Consider the following 22158-nt stretch of genomic DNA (forward strand, 5'->3'; position numbering starts at 1 on the left):
ACCTCTTAGTCTTTCAGTTGTCCGTTTTTCTTCTGAAACCTAGTATCAATTATTCAGCCTTCTTTCAATCATATACTAATAAATATTCTCAGGTTCTGTATTTTTATGTACATGTAAAGGTGTTCTATACAAAATCATGGATATATAAATTAATAATATGACTGACAAATAATAAACTAACTCAATGATAAGATACATAAGGGAAGAAGAAATAAGTTGTATATATTTGGTAGTACCTGTCCCCAGCCTTCGTTCCCTCACTACCTCCCCACGGCTCCATCACAGACTTAAAAATGTTTATTAAAAAACAAATGTTGACCTGGGCACAGTGGAGCCTGCCTGTAGTCCCAGCTACTCAGGAGGCTTAGACAGGAGGATTGCTTGAGCCCAAGAGTTGCAGGTGCCTATGAATATCCATGGCATACCAGCCAGGGCAACATAGTGAGATCCTGTCTCTAAGAAACACAAATAAAACACGATGATGCTTAATACCAACTCAAGTATCTAGTTAGTTATGTGTTGAAAGCCTAGAAAAACTTCTTGATATGGTGCTCCAGATTGGGGTGGCAGAAAGTAGGTGGTATTCTTAACCAGCTGAGCATTTGGAGTTATAAAAGAAGAGATGTTTAATTTAGTTCCAGCAAGCCTACCAGTCCTATGACCAGATGTGTTTAACTATGGGCCCATTTAGATGTGTGCCCAGTTTGAGACAGCAACACTCGACTGCTTTAGCAAGTACTGTTTTGAGGGTAGGGGAACAATTAGATAATCAATTTTAGGCAGGTGTTATAACTTTGATAGTTCTTTTTTTCCTTTTAATTTTTTCTTATTTCTTTTTCTTTAACTTTTATTTTTTTAGTAAATCTATTTGTTGGAGTATAATTCTAGAATTTTGGCCCTAAGAGGCACAGCATTTGTCAGTGGGAGAAGGTGTGGGTGGAAACAAATGTATTTTTCGAGTCACCGCCTCACTTAGCACACAAAGCGCAACTCCTACTGTCAGGATAGATACCTGTGAGTATTCTTTCCTCAAAGACAAGCTTTGATACTTAATTTATGGATGTGCTCAGGCTGATTTTAGAAAATACCTGGTGATGTAAGACTAAGAATCAAGGAAAAAGATCAAGTTCTCACAGTGGCTGCTCTCTAATCCCAGTGATTAACCACCTGAGAGAATCATCTAAGAACAGCTATATTGAGCAGTATGTATATTTCTGTCCTTTTCCCTCTATCTTTGGCAACCCACAAACAGGAGAAAATAGAGAGTATATGGAATTGAATATTTTGACAGTTTAAAGACCATAATCAAGGCTGTAATTACTTTAGTGATTTTTGCTTTGGTGAGCTATACTTGGAAGAGCAGCAGTCCTGCCTTACTTTTCATTTGCAGCCTTGTTTTCTTTTTAAAACCATTCATTTTGATATATCTTTTGGTGTATACATAAAACTAAATAAAAGATTTAAGATTTTCATAAAATCCAAAACTCTGAAAGCAGTACAATCAATTCTATATAGTGGTTTTTATATATGCATAAATGTTTGTATATCTGCATAATTACATATAAAATATTCTAAAATGCATTAAACACCTACTATATGCCAGGCACTGTATTATACACAAACACATATGTCTATAGGCATAATGTTGTAAATTCATATATTTATCTTATACCTAATACAGGTAATAAACATGTTGCTGAAAATGGTCCTGGAATCAACGTTATTGTTCAATAAGTAAGTGATGACCAAAAATTGTACTGCCCAGAGATCTCTGAAAATATTTTATTGTAGATCACTCTAGGTATTTCTCTTTACATATTCTTACATAGAAAACTTTTAAGAGTAAGATCCACAGAACATTTGGAAACGTAGTATGATTTAAAAATCATAAGAATGAATGTTTTTCAGTTGTATTACCTTTTTGTCATGGGTAATATGCAGATATTCACTCTCAGTAGTCCAGATTCTGCCCTCTGAAGAATCAAGTATATTTCCTTTTAAAGGGGCTGCACCAAATTTCATCATCCAACAATCAGAGAGTCTGTTAATTCCTTCCAATCACACTGTGGTCTGTGGTACAATAGGAAAATGGAACAACTTTAGAAAATTTCCTACAAGTTAGATATATGACTGATATGGCTTGGCTGTGTTCGTTCCCACCCAAATCTCAATCTTAAATTATAGTTCCCATAATCCCCATATGTCATGGAAGGGACCAAGAGAAGATAATTGAATCATGGAGGGGTGGTTCCCCCATCTTGTTCTCATGATAATAAGTTAGTTCTCACAAGATCTGATGATTTTAGAAGGGGCTTTTCCCTTCACTGAGCATTCATTCTTCTCCTTCCTGCCATCTTGTGAAGAAGGGCATGTTGACTTCCCTTTCCATCACAATTACAAGGTTCCTGAGCCCTCCCCAGCCATACTGAACTGTGAGTCAATTAAACCTCTTTCCTTAATAAATTACCCAGTCTCGGGTATTTCTTTACTAGCAGCTTGAGAAAGGACTAATACAATGAACTTCAGCAAACATTGCCCTTCCCTGAAATTCATTGTTTATATCTATTGAGTGAAATAATTACAATAAATGACTCTTGAATCTTAGTGACTTCATCTAATCATTCCATGGAGATCAGGACTTCCTCTCAGATCCCTACTCCCTGTCGCCACTCTCATGGACTACTAAAATGGGATTCTAAAGAAAAGAAGCATTAAGCAGCCTACCTTCATGTCTTCCCCCAACAAAACTTAAGCTCAGCTTCAGCACTAGGCACTCAGAATATAGGCAGATATGAATTCCATATAACAACTTTTATACTTTGATGCTTCAACCATCTTCTAGGCTAGATTTGATAACTCAGCCTGATTTTAGAAATTCTAGAGGCACACATGTGCTATACAAGGCTGAGAGAGCAAATGGGTAGGACTGAGAGTTAAAGCCTAGCTAGTAATAAAGAAAATGCATTTGGCTGGCTTGTTTTCTGTGCATTACTCTGTTTCTAATCTATCATGGTGGTTGCTGATGAGACGGCATTCAAGGAATTAGAAATCCTGAATCTGGCCACATGCCAGCAGAGCTCTTTCCAGCTATAAAAGTCTGTTAGATTTGGTGAGGCCCAATTTACAATGAATTTTAGATGTTAAGTATTTATACAAAATTAGTTAAGATACCAGTCAACATTTCCATTACTTGGCTCATATTAAATACTTAATAAATATTATTAAATGAATTACTCAGTTTCACCTTTTCTCAAAGTGTCAGGTCAACATACTGGAATATAATTGTGAGAAGAAGGGATTCATTTCTTCTACTTAAGCCTAACTAGACAAATTGATTGCATTCTAGATATGCAGACAGTGGAGTCAAATTAGAAAAGGAGAAATGACCAAGAATATTGATGCTTATTGGTCACCCACTGAGCTAATCATGAACATGTCTTGAGTTGAGGATATAATAGGACATTATAAAATCAGAAACTTCAGTGCTATTTTTCAGTTAATGCAATCAGGTTTGTTTAACACCTTCTATGTCTTGATCATGTTCTGTGTTCTGCAAATAAAGAAATAAATACATACTTTTGAATACCCACCCAATCAGGTTTTTGTACAACGATAATTGAACAATTCTCAGTTTAGAATGAGAACAGGACAAGGATGCTATCCCAAGGAGCTTTCCTAAGAACTGGAACACATTTTTTCAAATCACATCACTATTTGCAATGTTATCATCAGCAAACATATTCTGGAAGATAATAGTACTCAAAGATTCTAAAGAGTGTTCATTTCCTTTGCCTCATGGCTGTGATGGTCCTTTGTTTATTTTCCAAAAAATTAGTTACCAGTGTGTGTATGTATGTCTGTGTGTGTGTAGTATTTTTTGAAAGGGAAAGTTTCAGTAAGGTGAAGTTGCTGCAGCATTTTTTTTTTCTCAACTGTGCAATCCATTTTTCTAGCCATGTGTAAGTAAGTTGTTTAGGAAACCTTAGTAGACTAATGTTTGATTAGCTGTTCTCTTGGACTTATCATGAGAGTTTTGAGCATAGTGTTAGAGTGGCATAGCCTTGGTTAAGTCATTCTGAAGACATAACCATGCTTTCCATGCTAATTTGCAAGCAGATATAAACCAAACTGAGATTGTTTGAGGTGTCATCATGTTTCAGTAAGATCTGTGGATGGAATTTTGAACTCTTATACTAGATACTGAATAACAAAACGTTCTCAGTATTGTAACTTTGATCGCTTCCCATGTACACAACATTTTTTTTTCTGATCTGTAGTCTCAGATTCTTAATGCCCATATTTGAGAATTTTAGTTGTGATATCCCTGAAAAGAAATAGAGCTGTTTATTAAGTCAGAATAGTTTATCTTTTTGTGGTTGATAATTACATAACCCATGATACATTTACCAGTACTACATATTCCTTACATAACATATTTAGTAAGTTTAATATATGCAATATATTGCAATGTGCAAACTGTTTCCACATACACATTCTGTAGCCTGTAAGCTAGGTATAATGAGTCTAATCAGCTTACTTAAAAATGAGATATTAAAGGCACAGATAGATTAAGCTATTTGTGAATGATCACAAAATTGTAAAAAACAGCAAAGCTGAAACTCATATTTGGATCTGTCAATTAAGTTCAGGGTTCTTTCTATAAGAATTTCTACTTTTTGTATCTACTAAAACAGCATATCCTGGTTGCCTCCAGCTCTAAAATATATCTGAAAACATACATTTCTCTCATTCTCTGTTCTAGCATGATTAAAAAGTCACCAACATTTCTTCTTTAGACTTCTGCAGTAACTTTCTAAATGATCTCCTTGGTAGTATCCTTGCTCCCTGAAACTCATTCTCTTCCCAGTAGCCCAAGTATTTTTATAAAATTTTAATGTCGGCATTTTTAAAATAAAATTTGCATACCATGAAAGGAACAGATTGTAAAATTACAATTCAACAAGTTTTGATAAATATATACTTCATCAACTACTACCAAAATTGAGATACAAGACATTTCCAACACTCCAGAAATTTCTCTCATGCCTTCTTTCAATCCCTACCTCTCAAAGGCAATTATCATTTTGATGAGTTTCACATGAATTAGCTTTGCCTATTCTTGAATTTCATATAAATGAAATCATGGAGAATGCACTCTTTTGATTCTGGCTTCTATCCTCAACAAAATATTTTGAAATTTATCTGTGTTGTTGTGTGCATCAGAAGTGTGTTATTTTTAATGCATTGTAGTATTCCATCATAAGCATGGACCTAAATTTGCATATCCATTTTACTTCAGATGGACTTTTATTTCCTATTTTTGGTTATAATGCCACAGAATTTTTTTGTAAACATTGTCCTGGAAGAGTTTTGGGTTTATAGAGGAGTTATGCAGATAGTAAAAAGAGTTGCCCCACTCCCCACACCCAGTTTCCCCTATCATTAGCATCTTATGTTAATATGGTACATCTGTCATAATTGCTAAACCATTGTTGATACATTATTACCAAAAGTTCACATTTCATTCAGATTTCTTTACAGTTCATGTAATTTCTTTTTGATTCCAGGATACCTCATTACACTTAGTTGTTATGTTTATCTCAAGCTTGTCCGTTTGCTTGTGATGACTTTGAGAGTTTTGAGGAGTATTGGATAGACATTTTGTAGAATAGCCCTGAATTGGTGGATTTATTTTCTTCTTCTTCTTCATATGATTAAGCTGGGATTTTGGGATTTGTGGGGAAAGCCCACAGAGGTCAGGTTCCACTGTCATCACATCATAGCAAGGATTCATGAAACCAACATGGTATCACTTTGAGTCTAAACTGTGATTACGTGGCTGACGCAGTGTCTGTCAGGTTTACTCATTTTCATTGTACTCTGTTTCCTCCTTTGCATACTGCACTCTTTGAAAGGAAGTTATCATGCACGGCCAATACTAAGGTTGGAGCATAATTCTCCACCAACCCCTGACTTGAGTGTGGAGTACCTACAGAAATTATTTGGAATTTACCTGCAAAGGGAATATGTCTCTCATTTTCCATTCATTCACTTATGTAATCATTTATATAAGTACAGGTTAACTGATGTTTATTTTTCATGTTGTGTTATAATCTAACAATATATTATTTCTTTTTTCCCTCAAATTGTTCCAGCTTTGGCCATTAGAAGCTCTGTCAGTTGGCTTCTATGCCTTTTGGCATACTCCAACACTGTGTAGGACATTTGATTTCATTTGTGTGTGTGTGTCCAGCACTTTCTTACTTTCTGGCACTACAATATGCTTTAGGCTCAGTTTGTATATACCTTACCCCATCCCTGGAAGAGGCTTTTATTCAAAAATATCAGTATTTATTTATTGGAGGCTAGTATTAGAAACCAAAGATCTTCTGTGTCTTCTGTAGAGTTAAAGTTTTTTATTTTAATAAAGTTCAATTTATAATCTTTTTTCTTTTATGAATTATGCTTTTGGAGCTGTATCTAAAAGTCATCATCAAACCCAAGTCCACACAGATTTTTTTCCTATGGTTTCTTCTAGAAGTTTTATATTTTTTTATTTGACATTTAAATTTCTAGGTCATTTAAAATTGTTTTTTATGTAACATGTAATATCTGTGATGACATATAAATTTTTTATATTGACATTCAATTGTTCCATTAAATTGCTTTTGGGCTTTATTAAAGATAAGTTAACCTAATGTGTATGAGGATCTATTTCTGAGTCCTCTATTTTATTACATTGATCTATGTGTCTGTACTTTCACTGATAACAAGGTGTTGTGATTACTGTAGCTTTATAGTAGGTCCTAAAGTAGGATAGTGTCTGTTCCCTAATTTTGTTTTACATCTTCAGCATTATGCCAGTCACTCTATTTCCTTTACATTTGTATATACATTATAGAGTCAGTTTGTTGATATCTTCAAAATATCTTGCTAAAATGTTAATTAGTATACCATAGAATTCATAGATCAAATTGGGAAGAACTAACATCTTAACAACATTGAGTCTTCCAGTCTATGAAAATGAAAATGGAATACCTCTGGATTTATCGAGATTTGTGATTTTCTCATCAGTTTTTTTTTTTTTTTTTTTTTTAGTTTTCCACCTGCAGATCTTGTACATATTTTGTTACATGTATAAGTAATACATTTTTGATGCTAATTAAATAGTATTTTTTAAATTTTTAATTCCAATTTCTAATAGTTGGTACACAGAGGTTTGAAAACATGAGCAATGTCATGTTTAACCACTGCGCTTAAAAGACAAACTCCTCACTCTGCGCTACAAGATTCTGCCAATCTCTCTAAAATAATCTCACACCAGGTTCCCTTTAACTACTGAAATCCAAACTCACTGTCTTATTTCTTGACCATTCTAAGCTTGTTTATGCCTCACAGTCTTTGAACTTGCCCTTTATATTTGGATTCCTTTTCTCCTACGCACATTCCTCTCTGGTTCTGGTTCCTTTCACTCTTCAGGTCTCAATTCAAATTTTTAGTGCAGGGGAATATTCCCTAATCATTACATTTAAACCAACACCAACTTTCCTCTCTTCACTTCTCTTCATTTATCCTTGCTTTATAGTTCTTACTATTTGACATTCTCTTGTTTGTCATTCTTCCTAGTCATTGGTCTTTATCCAAATACATATCTATTAGATAAGAGTAGGAACTTTGCCTTTTTCATTTACCACAATATTCTCAATGCTTATTACTCTGTCTAGAATATAGTAGACACTCATTTAAATATCTCTGAATGAACATTATTTTCTTTTTATAAGAAAGATACATTGAGGTTAAGGGTCTCAACTGCAGTAAAATCTTCCTTGAGTTCCTAAGCTAGATGTGATTACTCTCTGCTCTGAATCTCTGTAAAAATTTATTCTTTCTTATTTGATTATATTTTATAGTGCTCCTTGTTGATATAAATCTTTTGTCTTTTACGGTACTACATTATCACTGAGGACAGGGTAGTAATTTATTGATATTTATATATTTTCATAACTTCCAGGAAGAAATCTTACATTTAATAAATATCTGTATGTATATATGTGTATAATATTACTTACTGCATTTTCAAAAATAGGATTTTAATCTTTTAACTTTGGATCTGATCCAAACAAATTTTACCAATGAATTATTAGAAAACCACCTCACTTCAGTAGAATTTATTTTCCCAGTTTACAAAATGAGAGAATTAGAATAGATTGAGTGATAATTATTAAACTATTTGTTTTATTTTGAAGGAGCTATAGCAGATACTGTGAGTGTTCCCATATCCCCTGAACCACGGAAGATCATGATTCCATGATTATGAGATCTGAGGAACACGAACATGAGATCTCAGGAAATTTTACTGCTAATAGCTAGAACTCACCTCCCTTCATTGCAGGGCCACCCACAGGCTTCCTGATACAGCTTTCTGTGGAAACTGTAGGAGCCAGAATTACACCCTCCCCTTTCCCAGGGAAACCATGAGCCAATGACTAAGGATGTGGAGGTATAAATGTTTAACTCCCTAGGCTCTGAATGAGGCCACTTGTTTCTAAAGCTCCCCAGTAGGACTTGGTTTGATGTCACACTCTTGCTTGGCCTCCTTCTTCCCTTCCCAGTCTTGCTTCCTACTTGACAACCTGTTTTTCCTAATACACCTCTTAACACACCACTTTTACATAATTTCTCATCTCAGAACCACTTCTGGAAAACTCAGCTTGAGACTTGAAACAATAGGTCTGAGACTCCTTTGAGACTCTGTTGAAAACCATGGCTCATCTTCAGGGAAAAAAAAAAAACATTATTCATATGAAAATATTTATATACTCTATGGATTTCTACTTAAGGATGCTTTGATTAAAAATCTCTAAGGTAACTTCTGTTCTTAAATTAGTTCATCTCTTCAAAGACCAGTTTAGTAAGTGTCCATTGATACCTGGCATCATTGTTATTTCTGATGATATCAAAGTGAATAAAACTAACCAGACCGTTGCTTCTGTGGGAGCTTATCTTCAAGTGAAGGAAGATGCTAATAAAGTACATTTAAAAGGGGGAAGTAATTGTAAGTGTCAATAGATAACTAAGGCAGATACCTTATGTATGGTGATCAAGCGAGACCCCTTGGAAGATGAGGCATTTAAGATAAAATTTTAATTGTAAGCAGGAATCAACCATACAAAAACAAGGAGATGGCAACATGGGCAGAGGGAACAACAATGTGAGAAAGAAAACCCAAAAACTGCTAGTTCAAAGTCTCTAAGTTAAGTACAGGCTTGGTAAGTTTGAGAATGAAAAAAGGTCTCAATGTCTAAGTATGGCATAGGATAATGCTAAAAAGGTGTTTGGGTATCGACCACAGAAATCAACTCAGGTTAAAAAGTTGGAGTTTTATTCTAGGTAAATGGGGAGATGGTAATAATTAGTGCTATTTTTCTATGGAAACTTTCCACTACTATGTGCTGTAACATGGGGTTTTGATTCTAACTGTACTCTGATTAGTTCCATGAACACCAACCACTCATTCTTTTCCTCATATATCCCTTTTTGTCACATGATTATAGATTCATTAGTCCCTGGTTCCTCCTTCCTAAATCTTCCCCACCAGGAGAAAAGGGGAATGGTAAGAAATTGTATGAACTAAAAGTCATCTCCGAAGAACAATATATCTAAGAATGATGTTCCCCTTGAATATTTACACTAACGAAATGAATCATTCGTGATTTCTGCGTAGGTCTAGAACTAAGCTCCTATGCACAGGATGTCACATTGAGGTGACAACATCTAGGAGCATACAGGAGATATGTTGCTACTATCTTCAGCTTTGTTTGTCAGGTGGGTTGAGATCTGCACTGAAGGTCATTGTTAGTATTAATTTCTTAGAATTTTGTTTCAAAGAAAAAATTCTCATTTTTGTACTTTCTTTAAAATTCAGTGGAAGGTTGTCTAAAAGCACAGTAGATATTATCAGAATTTTACGTTCAAGCAAAAAAAAAAAAGGTCACATGTATGACTTCTAAAACATTTTTCAATTCTTTCATTGGCACCGTCATGGTTGTTCTACAGCTGATGCCCCTAACAGAAAAGGAGTCTTTCTGACCAAGCAAGCTTTGTGAGACAGCTGGAGTTTCCTGGAGAATGTTGACCAGAGTAATTACTGTTTCAGACAGCAGCTGTAAAGTTTCTGTCACTAGGGTAGAATTTAACCCCTAGCTAACTGAATTCTACAGAATTGATTCTTTGGTATATTTTCCTGAAATATACCATGATATTACTTGAAAAACATTAAATTCTATTTAATTAAATTGATGAACATAATGACTTCTGCCTTGATACTCTATTTAATTAAATTGATCAGCATAATGACTTCTGCCTTGATACTCTGGATTCAAAACTCTGCAAATGTATACAAAAGATAAAGAAACAGTGGTTCTCTTCATTGGTCTGCTTGCCCCCACTCTGGTTTTCATAGTTGCATCTACCTTAACATTCAGCCTACTTGGTAAGAAATAAACCTAAGCAGCTTTGGATATGATGAAGCCTGAAGAGCACTTGCATCAGACCGAGAGTATATTATAGTTCTTCAAGCAATAAAGAAGCAATATAGATTAAAATGTAGTACTTTTTCTAATTCCAGATGGCCAAAATTTTATTGAAAATATTTGTCCCCTAACATTCTATTAAATTATCCAAAGCCATAGTTTTGCAACACCAAGTGCCAAGGATTTGCTGAGTATCAACTATTTGTGAGAAACTAATCATTAATGAATTACCAAGAAGTACAAATCATAATCTCCTGCTTCAGAGTTTATGTTTCTGGTACAGCACTGAGACACTTGGGAAATAACTATTAAGAGTAGGTGATAAATTAAACAAGTATCATTATGATCAAATGTTATTATTTAGCATCTGGTTACTATCAAAGATTATTAATAATATTCAAACTAATGATGTAGACAACACAATTTTAGGAATCTTTTGGATGCATTTGGCATCCTCAAATGCTACCTGGATCATGGTAGAAGTGTTACAGGTAGCAGTAAAGAAGAAATAGGTATAATAATAGCATTTACTGACTATACATTACATGCCACATGGGTACATTTACTATTTCTAACCCTCTCAACAATCTAGTGAAATAAATGTTATTTGCCACATTTTTGCAAATAAGGATTCTGAGACACATATATATCTCAATTTAAAAATTCAAACTGGGCTCATTTGATCCCAGAGTCAGACCACCTTCCCTCAGGTATGATGCCCTTGTATACACCAAAGCAGGTTTCACGAGGATACTGGATCTAAAATAAGTTTAGCAAATACAAATTTTGATTCAAACATTGAACCTTAAAAAGAATATCCATTTATTTTCTACCTAAAACTTTTTTCAATTCCCAACACGCGAGACATCTCATTTATCAGTCATTTTTTAAGCTACCCTTAGCCCCAGTTTTGCAGAGGTTTTAAGTTTGCTTTAAAATGAGGACAAAGAGGCTTCTCTCCTTTAATGCACAAGATTCCCTAGTTTACTTGTCAAGCTTCCTTCTCTAGCAAGCTCAGAAGCTGTGTTCTTAAGGTTCCAGTAACCTGTCTGTACAACACACAGCCATCCCTCAGAAGAGTGACCTCCTCAAACCTCCATCCCCTTCTGGGCCAGCGGATTCTCCTCATTGCTGTCTGCTCTTCAAAGAGCCAAACCATTTACTCTTCCCCAAGAAACCCAGAGACATTTTTTTAAATGGCTTAGGCTATAGGAAAACCAAACCAGAACAGGATGCATCTTGCAAGCCACCTTTCTCATGGCCCAGAAACACAAACCTCTCCTGAAACAAGGGGTCACACAAGACCATGATATCTTTGGAAAATGGATTGAAAAGGAGAAATACCATGAAGAATTAAAAATAAATATGTTGGCCGGGCGCGGTGGCTCAAGCCTGTAATCCCAGCACTTTGGGAGGCCGAGGCGGGTGGATCACGAGGTCAGGAGATCGAGACCATCCCGGTCAACACGGTGAAACCCCGTCTCTACTAAAAATCTAAAAAATTAGCTGGGCATGGTGGCGTGTGCCTGTAATCCCAGTTACTCAGGAGGCTGAGGCAGGAGAATTGCCTGAACTCAGGAGGCGGAGGTTGCGGTGAGCCGAGATCGCGCCATTGCACTCCAGCCTGGGTAACAAGAGCGAAACTCCGTCTCAAAAAAAAAAAAAAAAAAAAAAAAAAAAATGATGACTGGTCCAGACAGTCAAGAGACTTGAAAGCTATTTTCAAGGGGTTAGAAGTTTTCCTGCAGTAGTGGGGAGCCACTGGAAGTTTCTGCATTGGACAATGACATAATCAAAGGGATGGCTTAGGAAGATTTATCTATCACAGTGGGGGAAAGGAGATCCTTTGTGAAAGAGCAGAGGGATCTTTAGTCTAAAATCTTCCCTGTCAGATACTCCTTCAAGTCCATCAGATATTTTCAGAAATACACAGGCTTTTTTCAGGATACTGGGAGACAATTAAATGTACTAACATTTTATGATGCAAAGGTGTGCCTATCAATGACTTTAAAGAGTAATTTTAGCTCTTGGGGTCACTGGATTCTGCAAAGAGATAGTGGGACCTGGGATCCCAGGGGTGAGAGAAACTGAATATTCACAGCTGGCTGGAAACTCTCAACAAATAGACTGAAAATGCAGTACAAACAGGGCCCTAGGAAGACACCATGTGAATTTATCAAGTTTCTTTAACACCCCAGTTTGTGCCTTCTTTCACCTGCCCTTTGACGATTTTGCCATTTACTTGAATTCTTACTGAGATAGGTCAGGACGCAGAGCAGAGAAAGATGTTGTCATCCTCCAGCAGCCTCTAGGTCAGTGGTTTGCAACCATAACTGTACGTTAGAATCACCTAGGCAGGTTTAACAACTACAGCTGCCCAGCAGTACCCACAGAGCAGTCAAATGATTGTTACTGGTAGTTCCAACAATCAGACAAGTATGATAAGGGTCAAGTACATGTCCTCAAACTGAGAATTATAATAATTTTTTTTTAATTTTTATAGAGGACAAAGAATACTTTTGCCCTCTATATAGAAAAGTTCTTTGTGTGGAGTAGAATATAATGGTTACTATTTATTAAGTTAATATTATGTGCCAAACATTGGACTTGAATTTCATGTAATATCTATTCATTCACTCTACTCCTCTTATCCTCTCTTCTGTAGATAGCCAGGTAAGAATTTTGCCATTACTCTCAGTTTACAAAACAGTAAACTGAGGCTCAAACAAAAAATGCAGTTGCCCAGACACAGAACAATAGGAAGCAGTCAAGTCAGGATTCAACCTAAGGAATTGAGACTTAGAGCCTGATGTTTGGTCCAAATTAGAAACTCTGAGAATAATTTATAGTCCTTTCATCCTTCCTGTTGTGACACAAGGCTACTAAATACAAAGCATTTTTTAACATCATGAAAATAACTATTTTGTATTCCATAACTCAGATTGTAAATATTCAGGTTTGATTGGTCATTTCTAGATGCCATCACCACATATTGTACTCTCTTGCATACAACAGGCATTCATATAACTATTCTATTCCCTTCAAGTATTTCTTCATAAGGAATATATGGTGATGACTCCAACTCCACATTTGTTTGACCAGTAGACTCCATTTGTATTAGTCTGTTCTCATAATACTGCTATAAAGATACTACCTGAGAATGGGCAATCTATACAGAAGGGAAGTGTAATTGACTCACAGTTTCACATGGCTGAGGAGACCTGAGGAAACTTACAATCATGGCAGAAGGTGAAGTAAGGCACATCTTACCTAATGGCAGGCGAGAGGGTGCAAGCAAAGGGAAGTGCCGCATGTTAAAATGTCCGTTCTCATGAGAACTCACTGTCATGAGATAGCATAGGAGAAACTGCTCCCAGAATCCAGTCACCTCCCACCAGGACCCTCCCATGACAAGTGAGGATTATGATTCCAGATGAGATTTGGATGGGAACACAGAACCAAACCATATCATCCTTAAATGCAGAACCAGCAAGTACTCCCAAGAGCTTCCTAGATTTTCCTTATTTGTGTTATCTATCTGTTTAATCAACTCACCTCAACAAATACTGATAACATGTCTAAAATGGGTCTTATACAATCCCTGTTGCTATGGGATATAAAAAGAATCCATGAAAGTATCCAAATAACTCATAATCATATGCATGTTATAAGAATTAAACCCATATTTAGGTAAGTAAGAGGATGAGGTAGAAAAACCAATGAGACAGCTTGTGATGAAGTCAGCTTCTGAGTACAATCAAGAGCCTCACTTTACTATTCAGATAGCAAACAGTGACATGGCTTAATAACAGGAAGATCAGCTTGGAAGTCATTTGACCTTTGTTTGAATTGTGGTTGTTCTTTAGCTTTGTCAATTTTCATGTGCATATTCATAGTTATCTTACCGAGTTGTTTCAAGGATTAAAATATATAATATATGCAGAGTGCCTCATGTACTCATTCTCAAAAAATGTGCAATTCTTGAGCTGATTAGAGGAAGAAAGTAGCAATATCAAATCAAAGAGGAAAGGTTCTCAAAGAGAGATTTGAAATTCAGTCTCCTATTCAATATTAATTTTATTTTAGCCCTATTATGTGTTAGATTATTTGGATACTGCATTGAAGAAGACAGGCACAATTTGTTGAAGTCTACATTTTAAAGGGAGAAGACAATAAACAAGTTTAAAAGTACAGTTCAGATGAAAGGACATCGAAAGGCTGTAATATAACAGTGATACTGACTGGTGCCGAGGAGGCACGTGGTTGGCCACTCTGAGCAGTTCTTATGTGAAATGAGACCTAACTATGCAACTAGCCAGAGGAAGATCTAGGCTAGGAGAAGAGCTTTCCAGGCAGAGAAGCAACACTGACAGAGCTAAGAGGAAGGAGCCTGGTTGGTATGGCTGGCTAATGTAGATGGAGCGTAGTGGAGGAAGAAAGTGAACCAGGTGAGAGGCCAGAAGTAACATAGAGCATGTGGAGGGCCAGAGAGTGAAAGGATTTGATTAGATGGACCTGCTGCACCCAGTAAAGTTGTGCAAGAAAACAGCACAAGTAAAACCACCGCTGTGGAAGAAAGAAACCTGAGCCTATTAAATGAGACAAGGGTCAGGTATGGTGGCTCATGCCCATAATCCCAGCACTTTGGGAGGCCAAGGTGGGAGGATTGCTTGAGCTCAGGAGTTCTAGATCAGCCTGGGTAACATGATGAAATCTCATCTCAGTACAAAATACAAAAACTAGCTGGGCATGGTAGTGCGTGCTTGTAGTCCCAACTACTCAGGAGACTGAGGTGGGAGGATCACATGAGCCCTTGAGCCTGTGGAGGTCAATGCTGCAATAAGCTGTGATCATGCCACTGCATTCCAGCCTGGGTGACAAAAAAAAATTAAAAATAATTAGACAAGCAAAAATAAGTCTTGCTGAAATGAAAAGGTGTTATTTGTATAAATTCTCAAAGTAGTGCTTCAGATTCAAGCAAAGGGAATTGGATGCCGTAGTTACTAGTTTTTCTGAAAAGCTGTCTGTGGACTGTCAACAGAAGTTCATCACCAATTCTAACATATTCTGGGGCTAGTTTCATCATTTTGGATTCAGTTTTTCTTTTTCTTTTTTTTAAGTCCTAACAAGCATTTGAGAAAGAATTCAGTTTTCTTGTTGGTCAAATCTTAGAAACTTTTGACAAATCAAATTAGATTCTAAATGCATTATGTTCTTTATGGAAAATCCTTCTAAAATTAAGGTATTCATGAGGTACAATTCATACTTTTAAACAGCCTGTTTTTAACTTTTTATATTACTTATCAAGAGTTATTAGAGGTCTTTCCCTTACTGATTTTCCTGATACTTTTCCAGTCGCAGGCAGATTCCGTGGTTTACATATCTAGATTCAACATACATAGCATTCAAATGTAGGTGAAGAATAGTATACACTTCTTTCAAAGCAAGCAGATGTTATTAAACAATACATGGAAGGATTTTTTTTTTTCTTCCCAAATGATGATACTCTGTTTCCCTGCTCTCTTTCAACTTACAAGAAAAAACAAAACTCAGACTTTTCTAAGCTATCAGAGATCTTTTTCTTTTACAAGGTTATAGCAGCACCTCTTTATCATGCACATATTTTTAAATTCAGTTAAGTGTCAGCAAGCTTCACAATGCTACCCATTTCCTGCCTTCTGACTGCTTGTGTACCTGTAGGCAGTGTAAGTGCCTCTCTTTTCTCTGCTTCCTGTATGTTTGTGAAGAGTGTTAAATAAGCTGACATATACTAGTTTATGCACAGTGCTCAAAAAGGGTAGGTGCTTAGTAAGTGCTAATCCTCTTGCAAGTTCAGAAAATTTCTGCTTCAGAATCAAGTTCTTTTATCTCCTTGGTGCAAATAAAAGGTGGTGGAGTTAACAGGTGTTACTATCCTGGTTCTTAGCCCAGGTGCTGTTTTGGAAGTCAGACACCTGTCATCAAAGCTCTAATTTCTATCAAGTTCTGGTCAAGTTAAATATTTGTTTGTCTAACTACTTTCACGATTGATATCGTGAGTCTGTTCTTTAACTTCAATCTGCTGCTCTAGAATCATGACTATCTGGTTCCTACATGGAAACCTGTATCTTTCTTGATTCACATTGATATTTGAGGATTTCTGAAACTTCTGTGTTCTTGTACAGTGTTTTGAGTTCTTGTACAGTGTTTAAGATTACTACTTGGAGTCAGACCAATCCAATTTGGAATCTTGAATGTATCATTATTATTATTGAATTAATATAATAATGTATCATTAAACTACATTATTATTATTATTACAGTTGTGTGACCTTTAACTTTGTACATCCTTAGTTTCCTCATCCAAAAATTGTCAATGGCAGTTCCAAACTCAGAGGTTATTGTGATGAATAAATGAAGTACAGCATATTAAGCAGCACAGTGGCTAGGAAAAGTAAGTACTTAGGCAATCAGGCAATAATGAAAATATAAAACAAATGGAGAGAGACTGAGAAGGACAGAAAGAAAGACTGGCAGACAGAGACAGAAACAGAGGTATAGAGTAAGACTGGTTTAATCTTATTACAGTTCCAGACACTGCTAAAAATAGTAAGGTTAGGAAGTGCTGACTTGGGCAGAATAAGAAATTTATCAGCCACTTTACATGCATTAGGAAAGGGGTTAAATTACAGCTATAGTGGCCAAAACCAAATTTTTTGAGATGAGTTCACATTGTGTGTTACTGTTAAAACACTACAACAAAATATTTACCAAAAAAGAAATAGAAGTCAGACATGGTGGCTCACACCTGTAAACCCAGCACTTTGGAGGCCTAGGCAGGTGGATCACCTGAGGTCAGGAGTTCAAGACCAGCCCGGACAACACGGTGAAAACCCATCTCCACTAAAAATTAAAAATTTGCCAGGTTTGGTGGCACACGCTTCTAATCCCAGCTACTCAGGAGGCTGAGGCAGGAGAATCGCTTGAACCTGGGAGGCAGAGGTTGCAGTGACCTGAGATCACACCACTGCACCCCAGCCTAGGCAATAGGGCAAGACCCTGTCTCAAAGAAAAGAAAAGTGAAAAGGAAATGGGAAATTACATTAGCTACTCCTGCTCCTCTGTGACTTGAATTCTAGCTGTGATTTAAGAAAGATAAATTGGAAAATACCTCTCTATCCTTTCCCCTTTAAGATATTTCCTTCTTCAATTTAAGTTAGTGTCTAAACTTGTTCCATTCAAATGAGCCTTCACCGCAGAGGAAAAGGATCCACAAATATTTTTGAGAGGATTAATGTCAGTGTGATCTAAAAACCAAAAACATTACAAAACAGTGTGCTGAGAACCTGTGAAACTGTAAATTGTCAAAAGCAAAATTATCTACCTTCTACATTGACATTCATCACATTGCCTAAGCAGAATTGCAATCTCAAAGGAAGTGGGAGGGGAGAAGTAAGAAGTGACATTAAGTGATTAGTTCTGCTCCACAGAAACAGGATGCGGGCATGCTGAGGACCAAGTTAAGCATCTTAGTTGTGAGTATGTTTGTAAATGTTCTGTGATTTGCACCATGAGGAAAAATAAGGGGAACATGAAACCACATTTTAGGACTGTATGTAATGGTTAAATAAATAAATAAATAGACAGGCTATATTTTATTGTTGATGTTACTTTCTAACTTTGTTGAGCTTGCAGAATTTCTCCCCTTCCCTCTTCTCCATTTATATTTCCATATGCATTCCTGTTAATGTTAACCCCAATTGTAAAAACAAAACAAACACAACATAACTACTATGAGTGAAAATGTTTTAACAGTCACCTACATTGTGGGATTCTTAAATCAGGGCATTTTAGCACTGTAGTTAAAAGCATCAACTCTGGACGCAGATTGGCTGAATATGAGTCTCAGCTCTGCCATTATTCATCCTGTAAACTTGGACAACTTATTTAAATTTGCTTTGCCTCAACTTCCTAACCTGTTTTTAAAACTGTTGAGGATAATAATCGTTATGAATCTCATGGAGTTGCCCAGTAGCCTCAGCTACTCAACTCTGCAGCATGAAACAGGTATAAACAATACTTAAACTAATGAGCAGTGCTGGGTTCTAGTAAAACTTTACTCTGAAAACAGAAGGCATGGCTGGATTTGGCCAGAGGTCCGTAATTTGCCAACGCCCAATTTACATCACAGAATTTTTTGATCTGGAAGGAACTTTAGCAATCACCTAGTTTATATCCTCATTTTACATCTGATACAACTAAAAGTCAGGAAGAGAATGTAACTTGTCTGCCACCCCATCTCTCAAAAACGCACACAAGTAGTGTTAAACAGCAACACTGCAGCTAATTATTGTTCTTCCATGACTCGTGGTATCATTATCATCTGCAGAGTTCCAGTAATGACGTCTTATTTTCCAGAAACATTCTCCCCCAGAACTCATGCAAAACTATCCAACTGTGTTAGGTTCAATTCCCAGAAGCAGACCTTGAGAGAAGGATTTCTGTGCAGATGAGGAGCAAGAGGCAAATGTAAGACAATAAAAGAGGGAAACTAAAACAAGGGAGATTTCAAGCAAGAGCCACGTAGAGAGTAGGCCTGAGTCTGGTCCCGCAAGGAAACCTGGAGTCTAAGTTTCTTAAAATTGTTCTATTCCTCACCTCATAATCATTGGTGATGGAAATCCTGAGAGCTGCACTAACATAACAGGCTTTTGTGCGCCTTTAGTAACAGAGAAAAATACGCAACCTGTTTATAGATCAAAGATGCCTGCTGCAACTAGATACCTCTTTGAAGTTTCTTGTTTTATCTACGAATTTTCAAATGAATTGCATATTTTCTGTAATATATCAATGATTCCTTCAGGGTCTTTCCAAATCTAAGTTTGACTTGCTATCTTCAAAAGTTGCTTTCTCTGATATCTGTTGATTTTTAATATTTAAATTTTAGCTTTTAAAAAAATTACTCTCCTAGAACTTTTAGTTTAAATAACATCTTCGTGGTTTTCTTTTCTCCTGTCCCATTTATATTTTCCTTCCTTATTAAAGAATGGAAGGGGACAGCAAGATTCTCTATGGGTACCACATACCTCAGCTCCCAAGGAAAAAAAAAAATAGAACAATTAGATAAGCATCCATTTTACTATTTTTTTTTTTACAGTAAATTCTTAAATACATTTCCAATATAATTTTAAAAGAATCTGAGATCTGAGGTTTTTTCCTCTAGTCAGCTCAACTTCACACTAAGATTAAAATACTCTATATAATGTCCTGCCATTCTTTTCAAATACTCTCATGACCCTTTAAAAATGGAGGTGACATAAAAGACCCTCTCAAATTACCAGTGTCTATTTGCATAACATGATAAACTGCTAGTTTGGTTGTTTATTTCTTTCTTGGTAAAAATCTTACTGTGTTTTTCTTTTTCTTTTTTTTCTTTTCTATTACTCCTATTAAATCAACACTCAGCTTTATTGTTTTTCTATGGCTATTTTCATAATACTACTGTGGATCAGAGTATCCTGCAAAGCCTAATACTCGTTATTATAACAAGTCAGCTGATCCCTGATAAAAATGATGTAGCATCTATAACATTGCTGATGAAGGATGGAAGGAGGATTGGATTCCAGAGTACCCTACATCTATCTACATCATTTGAAACCCTCATCCTCATATCAAGGATCTTCACAACTTGGCCAATTTTGTAGCCATTTACCTCTTTACTTTAGCTAGATGCTACATTTATGCAAAAATATATTTCAAACCTTCCATCACCCCCTAAAAACTGCAATAATATCTTGCCCATCCTTCGAGGTCCATTTCAAGCAGCATGTTTTTAGTAAAGGCTTTCCCATTTACTCCTAGCCAGTTCTGATCTCTCTTTTCCTGCAATCTCCTTGGATTATGCTCTTATTTTTCTTTCCTGTGACATTAATATTCTTAGAGTAATTGTAATCATTTTTGCCATCTCCCCCCCCCCACCCACCCACTATAAGTAAGCTCCTTAAGGGGGAATAATATTGTATAATTCATCTTGTAGAACATATCCACCTACATAGCAGGTCAGTATATTCACTGAATTCCTAAATTAGATTTTGACCCCTGTGTCAAAAAGGTGACATTGTTGTCTGATGACATTCAGGTTCACCTCACAGCTCATGGCTGCTGACCACCCACACTAGGGACTTCTAATAACCACAGACACTTAAGAGCTACGAGGTTCTCACTTCAGCTTAAACTATGAGAATTCCTCTTAGGATTTCGGCAGATAGTTCCTGTCTAAATTGTTCAGTCAACAATTCCCAAATGTTGGCATATCACCTACATAATTTTTGTCACACTCAATTACCAACTGCCTTTCTATTTTACCTATATTCCTTAAATTTACAATACATGTCCATGTGATATACAAAATCATCTCTCTTGAACTATCCACATGCCCAGTTCCGGATAAAATGCATGGTTGGAACATAGCAAATCCCCAAAACACTCATTGCTTCTCGTTAATGCGTCACTGGCTCCAAGAGCCAATCACTGAATTCTGAGCTCACATTAAAAGAAATTGTATTTTAAGAAATTAACATCAGTATAGAATGGTTGTTGGGCTTTCTTTCCTGCAAAGGACTTAATCTTATAGAGCTATGAATTTGCTCTACGCCACCACATACCACACCCTCAGTAGGAACACTTCCACTCACAGCCCTTAATCATTTTATTTGAAGCTAGAGCCAAATTCATCTTCTCAGGAACTAGGAACAAAACATGTCTTCGTGCCATTTCTATTATGAGATAACTACGCTAAAACAAATGAAAGAAAACAGTGGTTATTATCACCTACTCATTAGGTTTCCAATTAAAGAAAATCTTTACTCTGACAGACTCTGACTAGTTATTCTCCATTCTTCTGTTTCTGAAGAGAAGCTTTTCTTAATCACAAAACCTTTGACATTTTCAGAATATTGTGAAATGAAGATAATATTAGAATATACCTCATAGTGTTTTGTGAGAATTAAATAAAGTGTAGAGGGATTAGAATATAAATATCAGGCAAGGTCATTTTCTATCCACAGTGACATATATTTTAAATACTATACATAATAATATATTTTTATTATTAAGAAAAATCATATGTCAAAATTTAGAGACTATATTATGATTATTAATATGGGGCATATTTAGATGCTTAGGCAATATTTAGTTCATTTTCACACTGCTATAAAGAATTCCCTGATTCTGAGTAATTTATAAAATAAAGAGGTTTAATTGACTCACAGTTCAGCATGGCTAAGAGGCCTCAGGAAACTGACAATCACGGCAAAACTGAAAGGGAAACAAGACACCCACTTCACAAGGCAGCAGGAAGGAGCAATGAACGCAGAAGGAACTACCAAACACCTATAAAACAATCAGATCTCGTGAGAATTCACTCGCTATCACAGGAACACCATGGGTAAAACCACTCCCATGATTCAGTTACCTCCACCTGGTCTCTCCCTTGACACATGGAGATTATGAGAATTATGCAAATTACAGTTCAAGATGAGATTTTGGGTGGGGCCATAGCCAAACCATATCAGGCAGCCAAAAGGGCTTTTGAGAAATTTATTCATTCAAATGCTTATTTATTCAACAAATATTAATCATGTTTTAC

General features: G+C 36.1%; 1 long non-coding RNA gene across 3 annotated transcripts in view; it reads right to left on the reverse strand.

Annotated features, from left to right (window-relative positions):
* LOC141582492 (uncharacterized) overlaps nt 1-22158 on the reverse strand; it is a 75161-nt gene that overhangs the window by 41689 nt on the left and 11314 nt on the right. For 2 of the 3 annotated variants that reach the window (XR_012515346.1, XR_012515345.1), the window contains exon 2: nt 1918-2070. This is a non-coding gene — a long non-coding RNA (uncharacterized LOC141582492). Of the gene's footprint in view, nt 1-1917; nt 2071-21779; nt 21830-22158 lie in introns of those variants that run through there. The other variant, XR_012515347.1, reaches the window with a different exon arrangement.

The sequence above is a fragment of the Saimiri boliviensis genome, chromosome 20 (assembly GCF_048565385.1).
Source record: "Saimiri boliviensis isolate mSaiBol1 chromosome 20, mSaiBol1.pri, whole genome shotgun sequence".
Classification (NCBI taxonomy): domain Eukaryota; kingdom Metazoa; phylum Chordata; class Mammalia; order Primates; family Cebidae; genus Saimiri; species Saimiri boliviensis.